The sequence below is a fragment of the Macaca nemestrina genome, chromosome 5, assembly GCF_043159975.1.
Source record: "Macaca nemestrina isolate mMacNem1 chromosome 5, mMacNem.hap1, whole genome shotgun sequence".
Taxonomy (NCBI): domain Eukaryota; kingdom Metazoa; phylum Chordata; class Mammalia; order Primates; family Cercopithecidae; genus Macaca; species Macaca nemestrina.
In genome coordinates, this window is record NC_092129.1 from 3753370 (window position 1) to 3778548 (window position 25179).

Genomic DNA, 25179 nt, shown 5'->3' on the forward strand with positions numbered 1-25179 from the left:
TGCCACGCAGCGAGTGACTGCATCTGATGCCTTCCACCATGGCAACACGGCTCGTTCCTAGACAAGGGCTCCACACGGACGGACGAGGTGCCTTTGTTAAGCAGAGGTGTGAGCAGAAAGATACACTGACAAAGATACAGCAGAGAGAGAATCTCCCACTTACGATGAGCTGGTGGAGAAAAAATTCCCATGCACGTGAACACAGCAAATGCTAAGGGACCACCTGAATCAGCAACCAATCTGAAAAGAGCTTTAAAATAAACATGTTTGGGAAACTTGAAGAAATGTATGCAGGAATAACATGCATCAAAAGGGGTAAGAAGTTATGAAAAAGAACTGGCAGAAATATCCTAACTGAATTAACACAGAAACAGAAAACCAAATACTACATATTCTCCTAAGTGGGAGCTACACACTATGGACACAGGGACATAGGGATGGAAACGGTGGATAGTGGGGCCCACGGGAGGGAGAAAGGGGCAAGGAGAGAACTGCCTACTGGAAACTGTGTTCACTCTTTGGGTGATGGGTTTGATCAAGGCCCAAACCTCAGCATCACACAATAAATCCACGTAGCAAACCTGCATATATACCCCTGACTCTAAAACATAAAAGAGGGGCCAGGCACGGTGGCTCAAGCCTGTAACCCTAGCACTTTAGAAGGCCGAGGCAGGAGGATCACTTGAGGTCAGAAGTTTGAGACCAAGCTGTCCAACCGTGTAAAACCCCATCTCTACTAAAAACACACAGTTGGCCAGGCACGGTGGCTCATGCCTGTAATCCCAGCACTTTGGGAGGCTGAGGTGGGCAGATCACCTGAGGTTGGGAGTTCGAGACCAGCTTGACCAACATGGAGAAACCCCGTCTACCAAAAATACAAAATTAACCCGGCATGGTGGTGTGTACGTGTAATCCCAGCTACTCGGGAGACTGAGGCAGCAGAATCGCTTGAACCCAGGAAGTGGAGGTTGCAGTGAGCAGAGATCACGCCATGGCACTAGAGCCTGGGCAACAAGAGCAAAAGTCTGTCTAAAAAAAAAAAAATACCACAAAATTAGCTGGGCCTGGTGCTGTGTAGGCCTGTAATCCCAGCTACTCTGGAGGCAGAGGCAGAAGAAGCGCTTGAACCGAGGAGGTGGAGGTTGCGATGAGCCAATATGGTGCCACTGCACTCCAGCCTGGGCAACAGAGCGACACTCCATCTCTAAAAAAAAAAAAAAAGGACTGGCAGAAATAATAAAACAAGAACATAAAAAAATCCAGTTGAAAGCAGAAAAGAAAGCTGAGAAACGCATCTGGAAAGTAAAATGAGTGGAAAGAAAAAAAGATTTATAAAAGTGAGAGATCTTTTTTTTTTTTTGGAGACGGAGTCTTGCTCTGTCGCCCAGGCTGGGGTGCAGTGGCCGGATCTCAGCTCACTGCAAGCTCCACCTCCTGGGTTTACGCCATTCTCCTGCCTTAGCCTCCTGAGTAGCTGGGACTACAGGCGCCCGCCACCTCGCCCGGCTAGTTTTTTGTATTTTTTAGTAGAGATGGGGTTTCACCGTGTTAGCCAGGATGGTCTCGATCTCCTGACCTCGTGATCCACCCGTCTCGGCCTCCCAAAGTGCTGGGATTACAGGCTTGAGCCACCGCGCCCGGCAAAAGTGAGAGATCTTAAGGAGCAAGAGCTGTAGGTGGAGGGAGTTAATCTCATCTCGTCAGAATTCCAGAGGATTAGAGAGAATGACGGAGAGGCATAATTAAAGAGATCATCGCTGGGAATTTTCCAGAATGTAAGAAGCACAAGATTCTTCAAATTAAAAGTGCTTTCAAGTGTCAAGCAGGACACATGTAGGTCAATTTGCACCTGAATAAACCATAGCCGCAACTCTAAGGTAAAGCTCAAAAAGGAAATGCTGAAAGTCACCTGAGAAAGAAAAGGAGAAAATTGCCTGAGAAAGAAAGTTCCTGTAAAAGAAGGAAAGACAGTGGACTCAAGAGGGCATCTGAAAACCTGTCTCTGAGTTTGAGACAAACCACAGATGAGAAATCTGAGGCCCAGAAGTGTCCCCTGCTCATGACTCACACTTGTCTATATTCCAATGCCCTGTTTTGGTGAAACTATTTCCTGATTTTAGCACCACTGCAGAGAAGGACAAACAGGCGAGTGACCTCAAACAATACAGCTAGAATGTAGGTGAGCGCAGACATGGCAATGTACAAGGAGACTCTGTAATTATAGTTATGTGGTTGGATTAGATCAATGATCCAACAATGATCAAATTCTGATCATCAGAATTTCCTGGGGAGCTTTTCTCACAGTGATATGAATAGTATCGAATACGAATAGAATGCCAGAGGAAGTCCCTGTCTCCACTCCTCACTCACCACCTGGCTTCAGTTGTCACAGCCTGTTTCATTTATCCCCTTCCCTCTCCCTCCGCTCCTGGATTATTTTTAAACACAAGTCAGACTTTACATAATTTCATCAGTAAATGTTGCAGATGTATCTTCAGAAGACACTCTTTAAAAATGTTTTCTTAATATCATTTTCATACTTTGAAAAATGACAATAATTCCTTAAAGTCATCAAATATCAACACACTGTTCAACTTGCAAAAAACTGTTTAAGCATACACATCCCTTCAACTCGGTGGCAGACGCAGAGAATCAGAATCTCAGGGTGAGTCCAACAATCTTTTATTCTCAGTCTCCCTGAGTGGCTCTGATGTTCAGTTGAGTTTGAGAATCACTGGCTCACATGACCTTGTAGGTTTGACCTTGAGACTCTCCCAATGTCACACACCTCCTTTCTCCTAGGGGAAACTGTTTCCACCAATTCCTAACTAGCACAGAGATCAACTCTGTGCGGTCAGAGACTTTGCAAGGGAAAGTAGCCTTGGGTTAAGCGCCACAGTTCCCAACCTTGAGCTCCATTTCTTACAGTAATTGTAGGGCAGTGAAGGGTCTGTACAGGTCTGAGACTCGGTTTCCTCATGTGAAAAATAAACATGATGATGGCAACAGACCTTTCCTGCCCACCTTACAGAGCTGTTATGAGGATAAAATTAAAGTATGACATATGAACATGCTCTCCAAGTTTGCATTGACGTAGAAATGTTTTCATTCTTCATTTGAACATTGGCACTGCAGGGGTTAAAAATCGACATGAGAAAAAAGGAAGTCCAGAAAAGTTTTTTTTTTTTTTAAATAGACCTGCGTGTCAGGGAAACCATACAGAAGCATTCGCCCTTCTGGAAAAAAAGAAAAATCATTCAATTTTAACATTTGATGCATATTTTTAATTATTAAAGGGCAGTACATTAAGCTTCCATTTGTTCAGAATATTGCAGTAAACTTCTACAGTCTTTGGAGGCTTTCAAAGTCATACAATGTCATAATAAATACCTTGCTGTGTTTTTTTGGGGAGTGGGGTGCTCTGTAGTAGTATAATTGTTTTCATTGCAATGAGTCATCCATGATGAATTTGGTAGATTATATATTGTGAATGTTTCACCTACATATTCTATAGGTAGGAAAAGACAAGTGCTCTCTCTCCCTCTCCACGACCTGCTTCCCAGCTGCTTTCCCTCTCCGAGTTCACCTGCCACTTTGCTGCCGTTCCTCCCGCTGCCCTCTCCAGACCACTGTCTCCTGCAGGCCCCAACCCAGGCCTCCTCTGCGTATCGGTTGCTGGAGGAGTGCCTGGTTTAGGGTTTACTTCTTTGATCTCAGTGCTGTCCCTAACTCTCCCTCTGTCTTCATTTTCAATGTCCCAGTGGTCTCCGGATCCTGGCAGTTCTGTCTCATACAATGTATTCTCCTGTGTGTCCTCTGTGGCGTTCTCTCCCATTACAAATCATTCCAGTCTTTCCCCAAACATAAACTGTTAACCCTAAAAGAAATCCCAAAGCCAACTCAGCCCCTTACTTTTGTTAGCTTTATTTCCTGTCACTCCCACGTGAGTTCCAGGCAGATGGCTCCTCTTGACATCTTAGAAGCAAGCCTCTGCTTCCCTGCCTTGCCTGCGAGGCTAGACTCTTCCCTCCACCCGGAGGACCCCTTCTCATAGCCTTGGGCTGAGATCCTGACCGTCTCTGTTGGACACTCGTTTGAATTTTCCTCTCCTAAGCACACAGAATTTCACCTTCCACCCTGTGAAGCCACACAGACCCGAATTCGAACGTCAAACTGCCATCGGCCATGTAATAGCCAAGTATCTTTCCGAAACTCAATTTTTTAATCTAAATGATTGATGTGATGCCTCATAGAATTGTCAAAGAAAAATGAACACTGCAGTAATACATCCGTAGTGCTCACTAAGTGTTAAATCCTTTCATATTGATATATTTTTCTCAGTGTAGAAAACTTAACAAAACTTAAAGCAATTTCAAAGAATAACATTTTCTTTTTATCTTTCTGCAATTACGGGACTGTGCAGACAAATTTCTCTGCCTAATATTTTTACCAAAGTGTAATGTCTTTAAAGTAAGACACAGATGTATATTTATTTTTAAGATAGTTAATGAGGCAAAACATAGCTATGTGCATAGTTCGATTAAATTGTTACATAGTAACACTCTTGTCTTTTTAAAAATAAAATTTTAAATTGAGTGTTCATAAGAAAAACCAATTAAAAAACAACCAATTATAAGAAAAGTTGAAATTATAGGATAAGAATTTTATTTATTTATTTATTTTTTGAGACAGAGTCTCATTCTGTCACCCAGGCTGGAGTGCAATGGTGCAATCTCAGCTCATTGCACCTCCTCCTCCCAGGTTCAAGCGATTCTCCTGTCTCAACCTCCCGAGTAGTTGGGATTACAGGCACTCACCACCAAGCTCAGCTAATTTTTGTATTTTTAGTAGAGACGGGGTTTCGCCATGTTGGTCAGGCTGGTCTCGAACTCCTCACCTCAGGTGATCTGCCCGCTTCGGCCTCCCAAAGTGCTGGGATTGCAGGCGTGAGCCACCACGCCTGGCTAGAATAAGAAATTTGAAAGTTATTCAAATATATATCCAATAACGTTTGACCTGCATATCTAACTATTTTGAAATAAATGACAATTTTTGGTTTCAAGGCTTTTTATGTGTATTGTTTACTAGAGATTTACTTCAGTATCAAGAAATTAATAAATATACATTCATTATTTATTAACTCACATTTTAGACTAGAAGAAACCTATTTATTGTTTAGCTATTCTTTCCTTTCCTTTTCTCTTTCTCTCTCTCTCTCTTTCTTTCTTTCTTTCTTTCTTTCTTTCTTTCTTTCTTTCTTTCTTTCTTTCTTTCTTTCTTTCTTTCTTTCTTTCTTTCTTTCTTTTATTTATTTTGAGCTGGAGTCTCCCTCTGTCACCCAGGCTGGAGTGAAGTGGCTCTATCTTGGCTAACTGCAACCTCTGCCTCCTGGGTTCAAGCAATTCTCCAGCCTCAGCCTCCCAAGTAGCTGGGATTACAGGTACCTGCCACCATGCCCAGTTAATTTTTGTATTTTTTAGTAGAGATGGGGTTTTGCCACGTCGTCCAGGCTGGTCTCAAATTCCTAACCTCCAGTGATCCACCCACCTCGGTCTTCCAGAGTTCTGGGATTACGGGGCTGGCCAGATACTAAATTCTTTAAATAATTATATATCAATACATATTGGAATCGTGGCTTTTTCATTAAGCTAAAGTAAACCTACAAGGTGCTGAGAAATGCCTTATTAACAACAGTGTTAGGTACTAGGGAGTTTCAATAATTTGTGGTTATAATTCCTATAAGCAATTTAATATATTATTAGCATCTTTTAAACCATTAATTTCAGAAGATAATTATGAGGGAATTGTCTATGATTTTTAGGCTTGGATTTGGATGGAGACTCCATAAATGAACCCTTTTGGCTCAATAATACAATTAGTTTTTCACATTTTTAACTTTTAATTTCCCCTACATACATTTTTCCCATTAAATAAAGGTAATATTACAGTTTAAATTTCAATGTGTAAATATAGTGAAGTAGCAATAGAATAAAAAATATAATTTTAAAATGAGCTGTAGCCAGGGTATAGATGACAAAATATCCAAAGTATATATATTCAACTATGAGTAAGAGAAGTGTTTTAGCTAAAAACTATTTGTTTAAACATAGTACATTCATGAAGAGATGCTTGTTCGAAGATTAATGTCAAAATATTAGTTATTTTAGTTTAATTGTTTGGTTTGTTTATTGTAAGGCAGGTTGAGTATTCATTATCCAAAATGCTTGGGACGAAAAATGTTTCAAATTTCAGATTTTGGAATATTTGCATTGTATATTTACCAGTTCAGCATCCCTAATCCAAAAATCTGAAATCCCAAATGCTCCAATGAGCAGTTCCTTTGCATGTCATGTCAGCACTCAAAAAGCTTCAGATTTGAGTGCATTTTGTATTTTTGCATTGGGAATACTCAACCTGTATGAAAGAATGACAAAGCAGGGTGAATTCCATCATTAAAAGCATTCTAAATACTTTTAGATGTATGTCACTTTCAAAACCACAAACTACATCTTCTCAAGCAGCTCCTATTTCTGGGGTCCCTTAGACTATGAATTAATATGTAGAAAATCCTTACTATTCTAGACCAGGGGTGGACAAAATACAACCTGCAAGGCAAATCTCTCTTGCCTCTTGTTTCTGTATGGCTCATGAGCTGACCATGTTCTTTACATTTGTAAATGGTTGAAAAAAAAAAAGTCAGAATGAGAGGTGAACATGGCAAAATATTAATTTTGAAGCCTAGATATAAGATATCAGTTAAAAAAAAAAAACAAACAGATATTAAGTTACAGACGAGGCCGGGTGCAGTGGCTCACTGTAATCCCAGCACTTTGGGAGTCCGAGATGGGGAACACAAGGTCAGGAAATCGAGACCATTCTGGCCAACACCGTGAAACCTGGTCTCTACTAAAAAGAAAAAATTAGCTGGGCGTGGTGGTGTGCGCCTGTAATCTCAGCTACTCGGGAGGCTGAGGCAGGAGAATTGCTTGAACCTGGGAGACAGAGGTTGCAGTGAGCCGAGATCACACCACTGCACTCCAGCCTGGTGACAGTGAGACTCCGTCTTGGAAAAAAAAAAAAAAAGTTACAGACGCCAAAGAGGAGGGAAGCGTCCAGTTCTTATCAGTGAAGAATTGTTTACATGAGACTTGCTTGGCCGAAACCAAAATAGACGTCGGAGTTGATGGCTTTTCTTGGAGGACAATGGTAATTAACCCAGAAAGTGTTTCAGTCTAAAATGATACTCAAGGTTTTCTACTAGCAAACCAGGTGAGGGTGAGGGTGAGGGTTAGGATATGGGTTAGGGTTAGGTATTTGCTGGAGTGCAATGGTGCGATCTCAGCTCATTGCAACCTCCGCCTCCCAGGTTCAAGCGATTCTCCTGCCTCAACCTCCCGAGTAGTTGGGATTACAGGCATCCACCACCAAGCTCAGTATGTATTTTTAATGATAACTCACTCAGAAAGATCCAGTAACCATTAACTACATGAAATTTCCCTGAAGTCATTTGGAGGTTTCCTAGGGAGAGCACTAGGGTAAAAGGATTAATCCGTAATTCAGTTGCCTGAGGAAACAGCTCTAGGGAAAAAGCTGAATCATTATTTTTTAGTTTACAGTTGTATTTTCTGAGATGGAAATAGACGATAATTATGAATTCACCTCTATATATCCTTGGGGAAATCACAAAGATGGATTAATGGGCACCCTCCACTGATGCAGGCAGAAGAGCATTGAGAACAGGGCAGAGATGTGTCCACACAAAAGCAAGAACCCAGGCTCACCTGGGCATGCTGTCTTCCGGGGAAGAAGGCAGTACCATGGCACTGGGAATCCTGGTGAAAAATTCCCTCTCTCGAGTCACATTGCTCCCATCGGGACTAGGACTCAGTATGTTGTATGAGTTGTCATCCTGAGATCTCCCTTCAGCCTCCTCATGGGAGGTTTCTATAAACGTAACTCCTGTTTTCTCTCTTCTGTTTCCTCTGTTCCTTCCTTCGCAAGAAAGCAGGCCAACCATGGCAGTTGATAGTATGTTCTCCTCTGAGCTCTGCAGTACTTTCTACCTCACCCATTTTCCTCTTCATAACGATTAAGTTATTATGATAACCTAATTGATTCCTGTTCTTCTATGTTGAACACATACAGGAAAGTGCATGCCCCATCATTATACAGCTTGAGGAACACTTGTGCACACACCCAGGTTTAAACACAACAGCAGAATATGTCCAACACCCCAGAACCCCACTCATGTATCTTCCCGAACACTCCTTCACTCCCTGCTCAAGTGAAACGCGGTCCTGACATCACAGGCTCATTTGTCTCGTTTTTGAAGTTTGTGAAAACAGAATTATACAGCATATATTTTTGTGGGTACGTTTGGCTTCTCCTCAGAATTGAGTGTGACTGTGTATGTATGAAAGATTCATCTGTTTGGTTGTGTGAGGCAGCAGCTCTTTCATATAAAGTGCTGTTTAATGTCCTATTGTTTGGCTTCTGTGATGTCCACTGTTAGTGAACATTTGGATTGCTTCCAATGTTGGACTGCCCATAAGAATGCTGCCGTGAATAGTTAGGTGTGTGTCTTGATGTGCAGCATGAGCTCCCATGTTGGTTGGGCATGTGCCTATGAATGGAATTGCTGAGGCATTGGGTATGCACACACCCACACTCAGTGAATATTGTCACATTCTCAAAGAGGTTGAACCAATCTACATTTTCATCATCAGCACTGTCAGCCTTTAGCCATCTTGGTGGATGTGTAGTGATATTCTGTTGCCTTAATTCACATTTTCCCCATTTCTAATGAAAATGACCATCTTCTCACATATTTGTTGATCATTTGGATCTCCTCTTTTGTGAAGTTTTGGTATCTCTTGCTTGTTTTTTTGGTTGGGTTGTCTGTCTTAATTGATTTGTAGAAACTATTGATACGTACTGGCTATAGACTTTTTGTCTTTGATATAACCACTCCACCACTCAGTGGCTTGCCTTTTCACTCTCATAGTGTTATCTTTTAGTCTTAAATTTAAAAACAGTTTTTAATTTTAATATAGTCTAATCTATCAATCTTTCTCTTTATGGTTAGTGCTCAAAAGAGCATTATTCCTATTCAATTTTCTCTATCCCAAAATCACAAAGGCTTTTCTCTTATATAATTTTCTCAAAGTCTTGTTATTTGACCCTTCACATTTAAATAAACAGTATACCTGGAATTAACTTTTGTGTATAACTCTTCAGGGAAGGGTTATATTTAATTTTTTTTCATGTTGGTGTCCAAATTATTCAAGTACCATCTACTGAAAAAAAACAAATCTCCGCTACTTTGCAGTGCTATTACCTTTACCGGAAATGGAATATCTATATGTGTGTGTCTGTATGCACCAATTATTCTATTTTTTCAGTCTCTTTGTTTATCATTGCACAAAAAACTGCCTTAATTACTGAAGTTTTATAATAAATTCTGATATCGAGTAGACTAAGTCCTCCTGCCTTGTTCTTTTCATTCAAGATTTCTTAGCTCTTCTTGGCCCTTTGTGCATCCACATAAATGTTAGAATTATTTTGTTAATTACCACAGAAAATCCTGCTGAGGCTTTTATCAAGGTGGCATTAGATTTATAGACCAATTCAGGGAAAATGAATACATTTACAATAATAACATTTCTAATCTATGAACATGGTATATCCCCCCCCAACTTAGATTACCTTGATTTTTTCTCAAAAATATTGTAGAGTTTTCTCTGCATAGCCCTTGTGCATCTTTTAACGAAGTTTTAGTGTTAAATATTTTATATTTTATGCTTTTGTAAGTGAATCTGTTTTAGTATTTCATTTTCCAACTGTGCTAATACATAGGAATATAATTGATTTTTAAAAATATTCACCTGTGTCTAACAACTCTGCTAAACTAACTTCTTAATTCTAATAATTTATGCTTTCTACATCAAAATATTATCAACAAATAGTGGTAGTTTTATTATCTCTTAGCCAGTCTGTATATCTTTACTGCACTGGCAAGAATTACTATTTTAATGCTGAATAAATGTGGTGATGTAAAATATTCTTGTTTACTTCCTAATCTCAGATGGAAAGGTTTCAACATTTCACTATTAAATGTGTTTTTAAAAATACTCTTTACTATAATAATGATGTTGCCTTCTATTCCTAGCTATTTAAACATGTGCTCTCTATCATGATAATGAAGTTCCATTCTATTCCTAGCTTGCTAAGAGTTTTTTAACATAAATGAATTTAAATTTTTAAAAAATGCTTTCTCTTTATCAATTGTATGATTACGTACTTTTCCTTTCTTTTATAATGTTGACACTACTTTTAAGAATAAACCCCAAATTGTGTGATGCATTATCCTTTTTGTTCATTGCTATATTTAATTTCCTAATATTTTATTTATAAAGTTTACATACGTATGTACAAGGAAGATTGACCTATTATTTTTTTCTTATAATGTCCTTCTTAGGTTTGATGCTTAAATTATACTGATTTTATGAAAATTGCTGAGAAGTGCCCACCCTTTTTTATTCTCTAACTTCCCCACACTCTCTGAAACATTTAGTTGGACTGGGACTTTTGTTTTGTGGGGGGATGGGTGGGGTCAGATTGGGAGAGCTTTAAGTACAGATAATTCCTGAATATTTATAGAATTTTTAAAATCAATTACTTCTTGTGTCAATATTGGTAAGTTTCACTTTTCTAAGACTATGTTCAGTTCATCTAACATTTCAAATTTAAATATATGGTCTTTTGTAATTGATTTCTTTCACTTAGCATAATATTTTCAAGGCTCATCTATGTTGTAGTACAACTTTTGCTGTTGTTGTTGTTATTTTGTTTTGTTTTTTTTGGTTTTGAGTTGGAGTTTTGCTCTTGTTGCCCAGGCTAGAGTGCAGTGGCGCAGTCCGGCCCACTGCAATCTCTGCCTCCTGGGTTCAAGCTATTCTCCTGCCTCAGCCTCCCAAGTAGCTTGGGATTACAGGCTCATGCCACCACACCCAGCTAATTTTTGTGTTTTTAGTAAGAGAAGGGGTTTCACCATATTGGCTATACTGGTCTCGAACTCCTGACCTCAAGTGATCCTCCCTCCTCAGCCTCCCAAAGCGCTTGGATTACAAGCATGAGCCGCTGCACCCAGTCCGACTTTGTTTTAAAGTGAAAAAATTAACATGATTTCTGTAATGTGATTGAAGTATATCAATTCTATTGCACAGGACAGGACAGTGTTAGACTTTGTTATCACTACTCAATATGCTTAACAAGGTGCTAACATTTATAATACATTTTCTAGATGTAAATATTTTCATCTTGGTTCGTTTTGCTGAAGGGAAAAAATGAAGCTGCGGTGTTTTGTTAGCTGTACAATTAATATTTCTGAAATATATTCTGATTCAATAGAAAATTGTTAAATTATTCAACATAGTTTCAAAAATAATATAAAGTATTTTTGTGGGATAAACCTCAAATTGAACAGCTGTAGTTAAAAATGGAGTATAGTGTATCTTGCTTTTCTATACCAATTAATAATATAAAACTTCACAGCCATCTTAGAAGCTTTAATTTGGAAATATTTGTGGCTGAGGTTTTTTTTGAGCTATCAGGATTCTACTTCAGCCTTGAAGAAAATATTTGCAAACCATATATCCAGGGAAGGGAGAGAAGTAGGAATTACAATGGATCATGAGGCATTATCTTGTTTATCATGTTTTCATGGGTGCATGCATATGTTGAAACTCAACAAATCATACCCTTTAAATTTGTGCAGTTTCTGATATGTTAACTATACCTCAGTAAAGCTGGAGAACAAGATTTTACCCAATGTGCAAATCAAATCCTGTTCTATATAAAGCCACGCCACTCGCCTGGGCAGAGTGGTTCCCGTTGTGGTTTTCACTTCTTGAGGTGGTTAGATTTCGCGAAAATGTGGCTACTTTATTCTTTCTGATCCTTTTTTAGACATTTAATTTTGGCATTTCACTCCCCTCCTATTTTTTTTTTAAATGGACACATATGGTATAAATATTTTAGCACTAAATAGATAATCATTGAGAATAAAAATCATACATTTCAATTGTGTAAAATTGTTTTCTATGTCTAGAAATAAACTATAATCTTTTACGTTTAAATACAATTTTAGAAAGCATTTTCTAGTAAATTTCTGCAGAAATGCATACATAATAATGACATAACATTTTTTCAGAAACCCAATTTTTTTTAATTAAATTACCATATTATCAAAATGTATGAATATATTATTGTCTTTATAAGAAAAAAAATTCACAGTGCGCCCAAATGCAAGTACCACACACTACGGCATTGAGGGTGGCCTGGTTTGAACAGGTGGTGAGTCGGGACAGAGGTAGCCCTGCTCTGCCCTGTATTCCCAGGTGGGGCCAAGCACACAGGCCGTGCCCTCCAGGGGCAATGGCTCTGATTTGACTTTCCATATCTCATGCTCTGCATATGAAAAATGCAGATTGCTAGATGTGAGGTGCGGTTAAAATGCATAATGCCAGATTGCAAGGCCTGGTTAAAGGGCTGGTGATAATAGGTTTTTTGTTGAAACACTAAATATTCAAGGTGCCAGTGTGGTAAATTCAGGAGTTTGTGGTCATAATGCCTTTTGTTTATTTACTTATTTATTTATTATTATTTTTTGAGATGGGGTTTCACTGTGTTGGCCAGGCTGGTCTCAAACTCCTGACCTCAAGTGATCCACCCAAGCTGAAGTGAATTGGTGAGATCTCGGCTCACTGCAACCTCCGCTTTCCCAGTTTAAGCAATTCTTATGCCTCAGCCTCCCAAGTAACTGGAGTTACAGGTGCATACCACCACACCCAGCTAATTTTTGTGTTTTTAGTAGAGACGGGGTTTCACCATGTTGGCCAGGCTGGTCTCAAACTCCTGACCTCGAGTGATCCTCCCACCTCGGCCTCCCAAATTGCTGGGATTATAGGCGTGAGCCACCTCGCCTGGCCCATAATGCCTTTTATATATTGATTAATCATGCTCTAATGTGGAGAACTATATTTGGCTGTAAGATACAGAGGGGAGAGTTCTGGAGTCAAACCCACCAGGATTTGAATTCTGATTCTTCAATTGAATAAGCTTTGTGACTTGAGCAGGCTGGTTACCTTTTCAAGTGCTTCCTTTATGAATCTGTAGTAAGTGGAATAGCATTGCCCGCCATTGAGAGCTAATTCTCCATGCGTCTCCAGTTGCCACTCATCATGTGTGCAGAGTCATCGACAGCCGTTTGTGACACTATCTTGGGAGACAGAGATAATGTCTCCCCCTGGGGCAAAGGTCAGGTTTGCTTGCAGCCCATCATAAAAAAATGGGGTTTCCCAAGCTTGGACTTTGTCAGCTGTGACACACACTCACCAGATGTGCAGGATCCAACTGGGACTTTCCACCTCACCCTCCATGGGACTTGGAGAGCAAGGGGAACTGAGGCACACGTACAACTCCTACAGCCTGCTGTGTGGGAGTAATAAAGCTACTTGTCCTGAGCTCAGGGCGCTCAGGTCTGCTGCCAGCATGCACGGAACCACTGCAGGCCCACCTGTTGGCTTGCAAGTAGGATAAAACCCCGGAGCCTTCAGAGTCCTGACGCCCACCTCTCAGAGTTACTGAGAGAATAGGTGGAGGCTGTATCGTCTGCCAAGCAGCTCGGCAGATGGCAGTCCCTCAAAAATATGCTTTTTTTTTTTTTTTTTTTTTTTGACACTAAGAATTTGGGGGAGGGGATGTAAGTATTTGTCAACACATCACTAACTTTTTTTCGGTTTCAGATGGTAGTTGTAATTATAAAGGAATACCAGTCTGATTATATCTACATAACAAACAACCAGATGAAAGGTCAATGGATTTCCAGCATTTTCCTCTTAGTTCAAGTCAGCTATTCAGATACTTCCAAACAAGCAACTAAAACTTTCACTTTCGGGTAGGCAGCCTGAATAGCTGGCATCAGCGCATGTTAAAATGTTATCAGCATTCTGCTATGTTGTGCGGTACGGTGTCTGTTTATAAGAAAAAAGACTAAAGAATGCTCAATGATTCTAACTTACTGTGTTTTCTTATTGTAGTTTATGGGAAATAGGAGAGTAGACTCTGAATAGAGAATGACAAGAAAAATGGAAAATCAATCTCACTGAGAGATAAAAATTGGCTCTTCGGGCTAGCCGTGTGGTAGAACTCTGACACTGTATTAATGATGATGCGTACCCTGTCAGTAGTAAATTCTGCTTGGAGATTCAGTAGTACTGGAGTAGTTTCTTCTGTTTCTAGTTCCGATTGGAGGAAACAGCAGAATCCTCCTAACCTTTCCCTCCTCGTCCTCACCTGCTGGCCATCTGCCAATATGAAATATCAATCACACACAGTAACACTGCCACCAAACAAGAGTTTACTGTGTTTAAAAACTCCTACCAGAGCTTCTTGTAAAAATTTCACAGGGAGATCAAAATAGCACTTCTTCTTTGTCAAAACATTTTATTTTAACTTCTGTTTAAGGAAAGAATCCAAACCACCACATTCTCCTTGATGTTTACTTTCTCTGAAAAATGTCTTCACGAAGTGTTTCTGGAGGCTTTTATTTTCAAGCTCTACTCCCGGAAGATATGTCCTTGTGTGTCATCTTCAGTTTGTTGGAGAAAAAGAAGATTCAAGTTTCCTTCTGGTCTGTGACAAATTTCCCAATCTAAACCGCTTGTCTCTACCTTTCCACATTGATGATGCCTGTGTTTTATTGCTGGGGAATAAACACTAGGAACCCAAAACTTCAGCCTGTTTTATGTGTTCCAGCCGCCTGGTGGTTGGGTGCGCTGTCTTGGCCGCTGTACCTGAGCCAGGCCTGGTGGCAGCAGGTGACTGAGTCAGGCACCTGTCCTGACTGCTGTGCGAGTGTCACTGACTTCCTAAGACTCCAGGCTTCTGGGGTGGAGAGCTCTGGGGGACAGGCAGTCCTGCGACAGCACCTTCTTCAAGTATGACAGGGGCAGGTGACCTTGCTGTTTTCCGAGCCTCGTGGCCATTTCCTCACCTGTGGAACTGAGATGTCAACACGGCTCCTGGTGGTGTGTATGAGGCCCCGTGTGCCTGGCACTGAGGCTGCTTGTCTGCTCGCGTCCTGCCCATGTGGCCTTCCTCGCCTCACGCGAGGCTGTGCTGCAGCAGGTAATGAGGTGTGGGTTGCAAGGATGTGTCCAGGACACTGTCTCCCCTTCTACCCTCCTTTGACTGCTTTTCTTTTTGGCACCAGGCTGGACTGCAGGTGGGCCCGGGGAAGATCAACCCATGGCACTATCTTGGGAGACTGAGATAATGTCTCCTTCTGGGGCAAAGGTCAGGTTTGACCTCCATGGCATGCACCAGGAGTGGGGTACAGGGCCCGCCCTGCATAGGGCAGGGCAAGGACACCTCAGGACTGCCACGTGTGGGACTGAGAGGACGGAAGCCACACGCTGAGATCTGTTGGCCCACAGATGGGCCCTTCATGGAGAAGCCACCGCCCTCAGCACAGCCCCACGAGGCCCAGCATCCTCATTCTGCTTGTGATGGAGACAGTGACCACGGCCAGCGAAGGGGCTGCGTGGACACTGTGCACGGCAAGAGCCTGAGAGAAGAGTCAGGGGCTGATCACAAGCTGGGCGTGCATCTGCCACCCCACAAAGCCCAACAAGAGGCGACTGGTTCTGGGTTCGAGAAAAAGAAAAAGAGGAAAGCAAACGGTTGGGACAAAGCTCTGAAGATTCTTGCTACCAGCCTAAAGGAACACAGGTCAGCAGTCAGAAGCTCTATCCCCCGGGAGGCAGGAGCTTTGTGTTTGGGGTCCTCCATGTCCCCTTTTGGGCTCTTTCTCTTCCTCAGCACAATGCTTACCCAAGAGGACCCCGTTATGACGCAGGTGGCAGTGGGTCCAGGAGCCCTGCATTCCTGCACCCCGGCTCTCTCACTGGGCAGAGGTAGCCAATGGGCAGCCCTCAGGCTGTAGAAATGCTTTAGCTTCCTGGTTGGCATTGACCAGCCACGTCTTTCATTATTATTTTTAATTGTATCTACAATCTGGGAAACCTGGCCGCTCTGGGTCAGTGTTTCCTCTTGGGAACAGCCTGTTGATGAACACGTGCGCCCCACTCCAGCAACACAGTCTCCCCAGTGTGAGGAGATGTGGATTGCTGAGAGACTGGAGACAGGATTTCACGGGGGTCTTGAGAAGGTGGTGACAGCAGAGACAGGGAGATGGCCATGTGCAGCTTCTGAGCCAGCAGGGCTCGGGACTGGCTGTTCTCCTCTGCTGTCTCTGCCAAGGCCAGGAGCCCACCTTTCCTATGATTTGGAAGTACGGTCTGGGCCGGAGCCTGGGGGACGGGGGAGGGAGCGTGGGGTCCTTCTTCCTGCTTACTCCCTGGCTTTCTGGGTCTGGCTGTGACTTTGTTCTCTGGCCTGGGCGACCCTCAGGCAGGTGGCTCCAGGTCTCAGAACCACTGGCCCCTCCCCTGTGCCTCCAGGCCCACAGGCTGCTGGCTCCTCGGTCCCTGTTACTGCTCAATCTGAATGCTGCCAATGCCTCCTCCTCTTCCCTGTAAACCACTCTCACAGTTTTCTTGAGATGTAATTCATGTACACGCAGTTCACTGGTTTACACCGTGCCGTTCGTTGGTGTCTGGCACATTCACAGAGTTGTGCAGCCATCACCACCATCCATTCTAGAACATTCTCCAGCGTCACCCCTGAATGAACCCATATCCCCTTAGTCGCCGCTCCCCATGTCCCCCAACCCCTCTACCCCAGGCTGTCACCAGTCTGCTCTTGGTCTCTGGATTGCTTATCCGGACATGTCTTAGGAACAAATTTCAACATTTTACCTTCTCTTTTGTGTTCCCTCAGCCCTGCCCACACTCATGTAAACAGTCCCTTCGTAAAACTCTTTTTAGTTAAACCCTCTAAGTGGGCCCCCTTGTCCTGCCAGGACCCTGGCTGATTCACTTGTGTGCCAATAGGATGTGAAGAATAAGAGGACAGAGAATAGGAAGAGACGAGACCTTATGGGGTCCCAGCCTGGGCTGCTAGGTCATGGGTAATGTCATTACCAAAGATAAGAAACACAGAATTAGAGCATTTTGAAGGTGAGGAGACAATGGGTGCTGTTGAAATATAGCAGGTTCAATTTGCTTGCAGGGGTTTTGGGGAGAATGTCTACCAGGGAGGTAGATACATGAAAGTACAGTTCAGGGATGCAGGTAGAACGATTAAGCTCTTGCTACCACACCAAAGAGGCCGAGCCCTGGACCAAGAGAGACTCTACAAATACCCGATTGCTCCTCTGTGCCCCTTGAACAATGTGAAGACGTCAGCACCCCAGGGGAGCATCCCCAACCACCTGCCCCACCCTCCATAGGCCCAGCGGCGGTGTCTTCAGGAACATTTCCAATGCCCTTCCCTTTCCCAGTACTTCCACCTTTTCAGGCCTGTCTCCCCACTGATTCTTCACAACAGAGGCCTGGCTCTGGCCTGACCACAAGGAGAATCATATTTGCAAAGAGACAGGTAAAGATGACAAATTAGATGGACAAAACCATAACCTCTCAACAGATGTCTTAGTCCATTTCATGCTAATATGACAGAATTCCAAAGACAGGGTAATTTACAATGAACACAAATTTATTTCTCACAGTTCAGGAGGCTGAGATGTCCAATATTAAGTTGCCAGCATCTGGCAAGGGCCCTCGTGCTCTGACGTCCCATGGCGGGTGGTGGAAGGTGGAAATGCAAGGGAGGGGGTTGGGGGCTGAACCCATTCACTTATCAGGAGCCCACTCCCCAGATGTAATGACGACAGTAATCCATTTATGAAGCAGAGCCCTCAAGACCTGATCACCTCTCAAAGGTCCCGCCTGTTAGCATCGTTGCATTGAGGATTAAGTTGTCAAAACAGTAACTTCCGTGGGCACATCCAAACCACAGCACCACGATAGGGCCCCTTGTGCATTAATAACACTTCTCAGTCAGTATGGGGTGGGAAGAAGATTGTAGATTAATCTTCGGAGAAATCCTAACACTTCAGGAGCAGGCAGAAGAAGAGAAAGCCATAAAAGAACGTGGCAAAGAATCCGTCAGAAGAGATACAGGAAGAAATCCAGAAGGGAGAATTTGTGTGGAATGGAGAGAAAAGCCGTTTCAAGATGGGGGTAGTCACTTGTGCCAAATGTGGAAGAAAGGTCAAAGACCTTGAGATGGGAATTGTATGCACCAGATTTATCAATTAGGAAGCTGTGTGAATACCTTCAGCAAGGGCAGTTTCTCCACTGGAGGGGTGTTTGGTACATTTTCTTTCTTTCCTGGTGGGGTTGGGGAGTGAAATTTCAGTTTTTTAAAGTGTGAGTGAAAAGTGAGGAAGTAGAAAAGGAAAGTGTAAGGTGTTTACTGGGAAGCGTGTTGGTAGAGGAAGGAGAGGGAAGGCAACGGGACTGAAGACTGCAGGTGATAGAAACATATGTATTGATGGTACTGGGGAAGATCAGAGGAGAGGGAAAGGGCAGGACAGGGATAAGGACAAGCGTTTGGGGGTCAGAAAAACCCCGAGCCTTGGAGGGTCTTTAACATCAGCAACAAGTCATTGCTCTTTTGATATTTTCTCTAACATCTTTATTGTTTTCTCTGTTCTGAAAGGTTTTTTTTTTTTTTACTTTTTCTAATTACTTAGCCAACCCATTTCTTATCCTAAGATTTGATGAAAAATACAGCAAGAAGTGTGAAGAAGAAGAGGAAGAAGGAGGAGGAGAAGAAGAAGAAAAACTGTAAGAAGAAATATAGAAGTTAAAGTAATTACAGCCTGGGAACATTTAATATGGGTTCAAAAATCCTTCTATAATTCAATGGACCCAATGATATAATTGCTCTAAAATTTACTTTCTTAACACTCACACTGAATCGCACACACACATTAAACTGCTATTTGTTGAAGAATGTAAAAAAAAGGTTCATATATTACAGGCCATCTAAAATAGTTTAAAATTTTTAAAAGAGTCAACTTCCATTATTTAGAAAGATAAATTATATGAAGCAGTTTAGTCTCCAATATTGCCAACCAAATAAAGTATAAGGATATGGTTAGGATAATGAAATATTTGCTGGAGGTGTGGCAGTGCACACTTGTAGGATGCAACTGGCCGTGTGCGTGTGGCTGGAGCTGGTGGCATCAGAGCCAAGCTGGCGTGTTCTGTGTGGCTGCAGCCTTGGTGCCCAGGAGCTTCTGTCCAGCTTCGCGGCTGGAACCCTGTGATTTCCTAAGCTATCCTGTGCCCTTTTTTTAAGTTTTTCTTTTTTTTAAGGAAATGAACTAGAATGGCTCATAGTTTTCACCTGTGAACCCAGGTGAACAAATTCTGGCAACCCAGGTTGCTAGAATTCTTGCCAACTGAAATAACTTTAAAGTTGGTTTGGTTTGTTACTAAATAATTTAACTGTTCTTGGGGCAAATGGACCCAATATTAACAGGGTTTTTTGTTTTTGTTTTTGTTTTTTGAGACAGAGTCTCTCTCTGTCACCCAGGCTGGAGTGCAGTGGTACGATCTTGGCTCACTGCAACCTCCACCTCCCAGGCTCAAGCAATTCTCATGCCTCAGCCTCCTGAGTAGCTGGGATTATAGGCACGCACCATCACGCTCGGCTAACTTTTGTATTTTTAGTAGAGATGGGTTTTACCCTGTTGGCCAGGTTGGTCTTGAACTCCTGACCTCAAGTGATCCACCCTTCTCGGCCTCCCAAAGTGCTGGGATTACAGGCATGAGCCACCGCGCCTGGTTGATCTGAACAGTTTTACCTTTTAATTTTCCTCTGTGGACTAGTAGGTGTAAGGAAAGATAATTACAGCTCAGAGCGCCGCCCTGACACTAGGCATTAGGCACTCCCAGTGAGGGGGGTAAGATGGGAGTCCTCTCTCCTCTAAGGAGTCTTTTCTCAAAAACTTCATCCTGGCATTGTTTTCCTTTCTTCAGTTTTACTCCTGTTGTTTCTGCTAGGTGTGTTTCCTGGTCTCACATCTACATTTTTAAAGGATGGTGACCACACCTGCCTCCCTCCCTCCTCATGGCCTCTGGCAGGGTGCTAAGCCAGCTGTGGGCAGCTGATACTCAAAGCCATGGATTCCTCGATCTGGTAGAATATGGGCCCGGAAAAACAGAAAAGCTGGTGTATTTTAGCTGCTATATACTGTTTCCATGACATCAGCACACTGCTTATTTTCTCAATTTCACTGGTCACTGAACAACAAAGGATTCCCAAATGAAGCAGAGGCAGGGACCCAGCGATGTCAGTCAGGACAACCCAGGGGCAACCGCGCAGCCAGAGTCGGGCCACGCCAGGCTCTGAGGGCTCGCCTGGGTCACCCTGCACTGGCTGGAGGCCCCTGGCTCGCTCATCACTGTGGAAACTAAACGCTGCCATCTGTCTGCTGCATTGGGCTGTCGGGAGGGAAGCCAGATGGTGTCAGGGGGTGTGGACCCACGGGGAGGGGGAGAAAGATGCCAGGCGGCGGTGCGCTGCGGCCCCCTCCCCAGGGCTGATCCCCCTTGGCTGTGTGCCTGGAGCAGCGCCCGCTCCTGTGGATGGCGAAGAGGGCCTGCTGCCAGTCACAGGCGGGCGTTCTGGGAGAGTGAAGGTCATCATTAGAATCTGAATCACCAGGAAATGGAGCAGAACTTGATGTGGCACATTCCAAAGATTAAACAAACAAACAAACAAAAAAAAACACCTCGTTATTAATTTGAGTCATTCTCCTCATAAACAAATTCACACGCTGACTCTTTGGGCAAAAGAAAGGCAAAGATTAAACAGGTGTAACCCAGCAGGATACCCACGCAGAACTAGATCTCCACTCAGCAACTCCAGGCCACGGAAGGCCACTTTCGGAACCATAAGGATCCATTCCGAGTTCTGCTTGACTCTGATGATAAATATGGAATTGAAAAAATCAATCTGTGAAAATTTTATTTAATCTCAGAAATCTTTCCCGCCTTATTCATTAATATGATTATTTTGTTTCTTAGTCAATGCCACCTTCTTTTATAACTTTCTACCTAGAGGGGGAAAGCCCCAATATCTAGGACTCTGAATTTTACAAAGCATCTTCACATTTCTCTAGTCTCGCATCACTACCCTTTGATATCATTGGGGAGGGACTTTTGCTATTTCCATGTTACAAATGGGTCACCCAGGCACCCGGAACTTGAATAACTAACCCATGCCTGCAAAGCTCCCACCCAGAGTGGGGAACTGGAGCCAGACCCCTGGACCCAAAACTGAGGCTTCGCGGAGGAGACTACGAACCTGGCGGAGGAGACGTTTATCACTTCACAGCGGCTGAGTTGTCTCTACTTTATGAGGCTGCGAATACTTTCTGGCTTGTCATCTAGGAATCTCTTAGCATCTTTTTACTAAGTTTAATATCACGGAGCTATAAGGCTTAGAAGACCTCAGAGGCCATTATAGCCAACCCCCAGACTCCTATTCTGCAGCCAAATTAGTGATAACGAGTTATATAATTCCATTAAAAGAACCAACCAACCATTTAGTACCTTCCTAAAAGTAGAGTTTTTCTTGAACATGGTGCTAACTAACCAATTTGACTGAAACCACCGGATATTTTGACATGGTAAAAAGCACATTGTGTAATAGAAATACAATGAGAGTCACATGTGTGAGTTAAAATTTTATTGAGCCACATTTAAAAAGTAAAAAGACACCCTCTCTTCTCGTGCAACACAGCACAGGGACCCCCGTAAAGAACATTTTACAATTTTCCCTTAATACCCAGGGAACATGCACTAACTTGGTAAATACCTGCTTCGTGGAGAGTTGCCTTTCAGGATTCATATCCTCGGGACACTGTTGCAGACCTATTGGACTGAGAAAACGGGGGCGAAAGCAGGAATAAAAGACAAGAGACAAAAGAGTATATTTAGAAGAAGGGGTCGGGGGCACCTTGCCTTTAGTGGACAAGGGCCCTGAGCTTTACACAACCCTCCATATTTATTAGGCAAAAGAGATAGTGAGAAAGAGGGGGTGATTGCTGGGTAATTGTCAGTCTGCCGTTTGCTTCACAGTAGGCTTGCATTTTTTGGACAATAGGGGCTAGATTGTTTAAGCAGATAACTTTAAGGAGCCCGGAGCTAGGGAGTGATGTCTGTTAGCACACCTATTGGTGGCAGGGCAGTGTGAGTTTGCCCACATCCTGCATTCATGATAAACAGTTTGCTGTTTGATTTTATAGCCTCCAGTGGAATGCTGAGTTGGTCACGTTCCACGGGCCTTCGGCTCCCTGTAGGACACCACCTCCTAGACGTTTGCCCGTGTTTGCTGACCTACACTCAGACACTCTGGCTGGTCTAGACACTCAGGGCCTTGACTCGGGCTCCCGCCAGAGGCCTCAGAAATCCACACCTCACTGATAACTCTATAGCTCACCAGCAAACGTGGTGACTCGGTTTCCTTGGCAGCATCCTCCGCCTTGGGAGGGGCTGTGGGAACCATACTGAAGAAACTGCAACTCAGAAGCATCACTCCGTGCTGAGCACTGCCATTGAGAAGTGCACCTAAGCGGCCACCAGTGAATGACGACCACGCATGAACAGGAATGTTCTAGAGCAGAATGCGCATATGAAGGCTGGGGCCTGAGCCAGAAGCTGAACCTGGAAGCCACCCTGATGTGCTCCTCACCTTGGGGCAATGTCCACCTCCACGTTGTAGGGTGGGGGAGATGCCGCTGGTCCTGGGGACTGGGAGGGCCAGCATGTGTGCGGCTATATATAGACGCTCAGTCCCATCCACCTTTCTCATGCCCCTTCACTTTCCCGTCCCCTCTCCTCCTCTTACCTCTAACACCGATTGTGACACTTGGTTTTCTTAACTCAAGAGGTGCATGTGATTTATTTTTAAAATTCCCTCTAAAGAATGTTTTCTTGAATTGAAACTAATGATCAAATAGAAGCTAGGCCAGAGACGATGGCACCACCCTTTCCGCTTCCATCCATTCCGCTCCCCTCCCCGCCCACACCCTGCTCAGTGTGGGCTGGGGCAGGCAGCAGGGAGGACAACACGGAAAGGCAACGGCCAGGAGGAAGAGGCGGGAAACAGCGGGAAGGGAGGATGCCTCCCCACTCTTCCTGTGGTGACCTCCCACCTCACTTACAAAGATCACCACCGACATTTGGGAACCGTGCACGCTGACTCAAAGCAAAGCTCAGCTGACCGTGAGGAGTCCCCTGGGAGCTGCTGCAGTAGTTGCCGTTGAGTCCATCCGTGCAGCTGGGCTGAGGCAGTTAGAGGTGGGCATGTGTGGGCGGTACGGCTGGATGGAGCCCAGCAGCAACTGGGTGAAGGGGTCCGCAGCTCTCCCAGCTGCTGCCTAGCTGCTCCCTGCCCTGTTTTGAATTAGTGTTAGCAGAAAGAAATGGAGCAGTGACCCTCAGTGCCTGGACGCCTGGAAGTGCAATGCATCCTCTCCTTGTGCTGCAGGAGGTCAGAGCCAGCCAGGGGAGGCGACTGCCTGCTCGGTCTGTCAGTGTCCAGACCGTGTCCAGAGAGGGCGTGGCTGGATCTGAGAAAAGTCTGGCGCTGGCCAGACTGGGAGTGGCTCGGTCCTGCCTGGCAGGAGCATCCACGGACTGGCTGGCCAGGAGTGCAGGACAATTGCCCAGGTTCCGCCTGTTCCACCACATTGGGCCCACTCGCAAGGGGCCATGGGCACCGCCTGCTTGGCCAGGTCTGCAGTGTAGAGGCCTGCAGGTGGCCAGTGACTGGCTGGGCTCCTGGACCTGCTGCCTTAGCTCTGGGAAGACCACAGATGTCTCCTCTTGGGAGGAGCCTTCTTGTGTGCCACTTGCTGGGAGATGTGGCCCACCTGCCTCGGTGCGGCTCCTGCAGGGTGGATCTCTGGCCACCCAGCCAGCTGAGAGGTGTCTCAGGGCTCACTTGGAAGTCTTGGCTTGTCTTGGTTCTCATTTCCTCTTTTGCCCTCAAATAGGCCACGGTTCATGACGCTCTCAGGAAAGGATTTTATCTCGATCATTTGCAGCTTCTTGGAGCTGAAGTCTGCACAGCACTGTGGAGATTGTCAAATCTGTGAGGACAAGGGAGGGCAGGCCTGGTGGTTTGGAGGAGCAGGGCCAAGCCAGAGTGAGGTGGCACAGGGGTGCAGGGGGCTCCTTTGAGGGGGACCTGAGGAAGTAGGAACAGGAAAACCAGCTAAACTGCAACCTCAGTCCCTGTTGAAGACAGTAGGGTCTGAGGCAGCTGCACCCAGACGCCTCCAGAGTTCATGCTGGTCCAAAGGAGAGAGGCTGGGTGGAGACTCACCTGCTTCAGTCCCCACGGGCTGAGGGTTGTGGAGCTGTCAGCTCCCCTTGTTTGGGGGTCTGTCCCAGCCTGGGCAGCGAGCTTCCTCGGCCTAGGAGGAGCCCACAGGATGGACATGGGAGGAGAGCACTGCCCTTCATTTACTCCAGCTGCTTGTCTCATTAGCCGTCAATTCACAGAGAGCAGGTTCCAGCAGAACAATTCCAGAAAAAACCAGAGCCCCCACCAGGGCCTGTGTGTTTCATTCCTGACCTGGGGAAGGTAGCAGAAGCTTTCAGCAGCATCTATCCAAATAACCAGCTATTTAACACGTGGACCCGTGAATGGCGGCCCTGGGTGCTTTGACCCGTTGTTTTTCTTCCTTCCTCTCCCCCATTTCCTTCCTCTCTTTCCCCTCAAAAACACACATGTGTATAAACATTTGCACACCCCAGCCGCACCACCAACAGCTTCTCCATGGGCTGGGGTCTCTGCCTTGTCGAAATGATAATAATAAATGATAAAGCCAGTGTCATCTCTCTCATCTATCTCTATCTATCTATTAATTGATTATCTTTCTATCTATTATCTATCTCTATTAATCTGTTATCTACCTACCTACCTACCTATCCACATCTACTGTCTATCTATACCTAAGTTCATTATCATCATTATCTACCACCTATCTGTCTCTATTAATCTATTATCTAATTATCTCTCACTCGTCCATCCATCATCGTGCTGACATTAGCTCTGGGACTCCTCAAGCCTATGTGTGATGATGAGTGATCGTCCAGCTGTTTGACACTATGATTCTAGTGAATTTGCACT

General features: G+C 44.1%; 1 pseudogene; it reads left to right on the forward strand.

Annotated features, from left to right (window-relative positions):
- LOC105471030 (putative uncharacterized protein AFDN-DT) overlaps positions 1-21582 on the forward strand; it is a 28529-nt pseudogene extending 6947 nt beyond the window's left edge.
- Positions 21583-25179: the final 3597 nt, after the last annotated feature.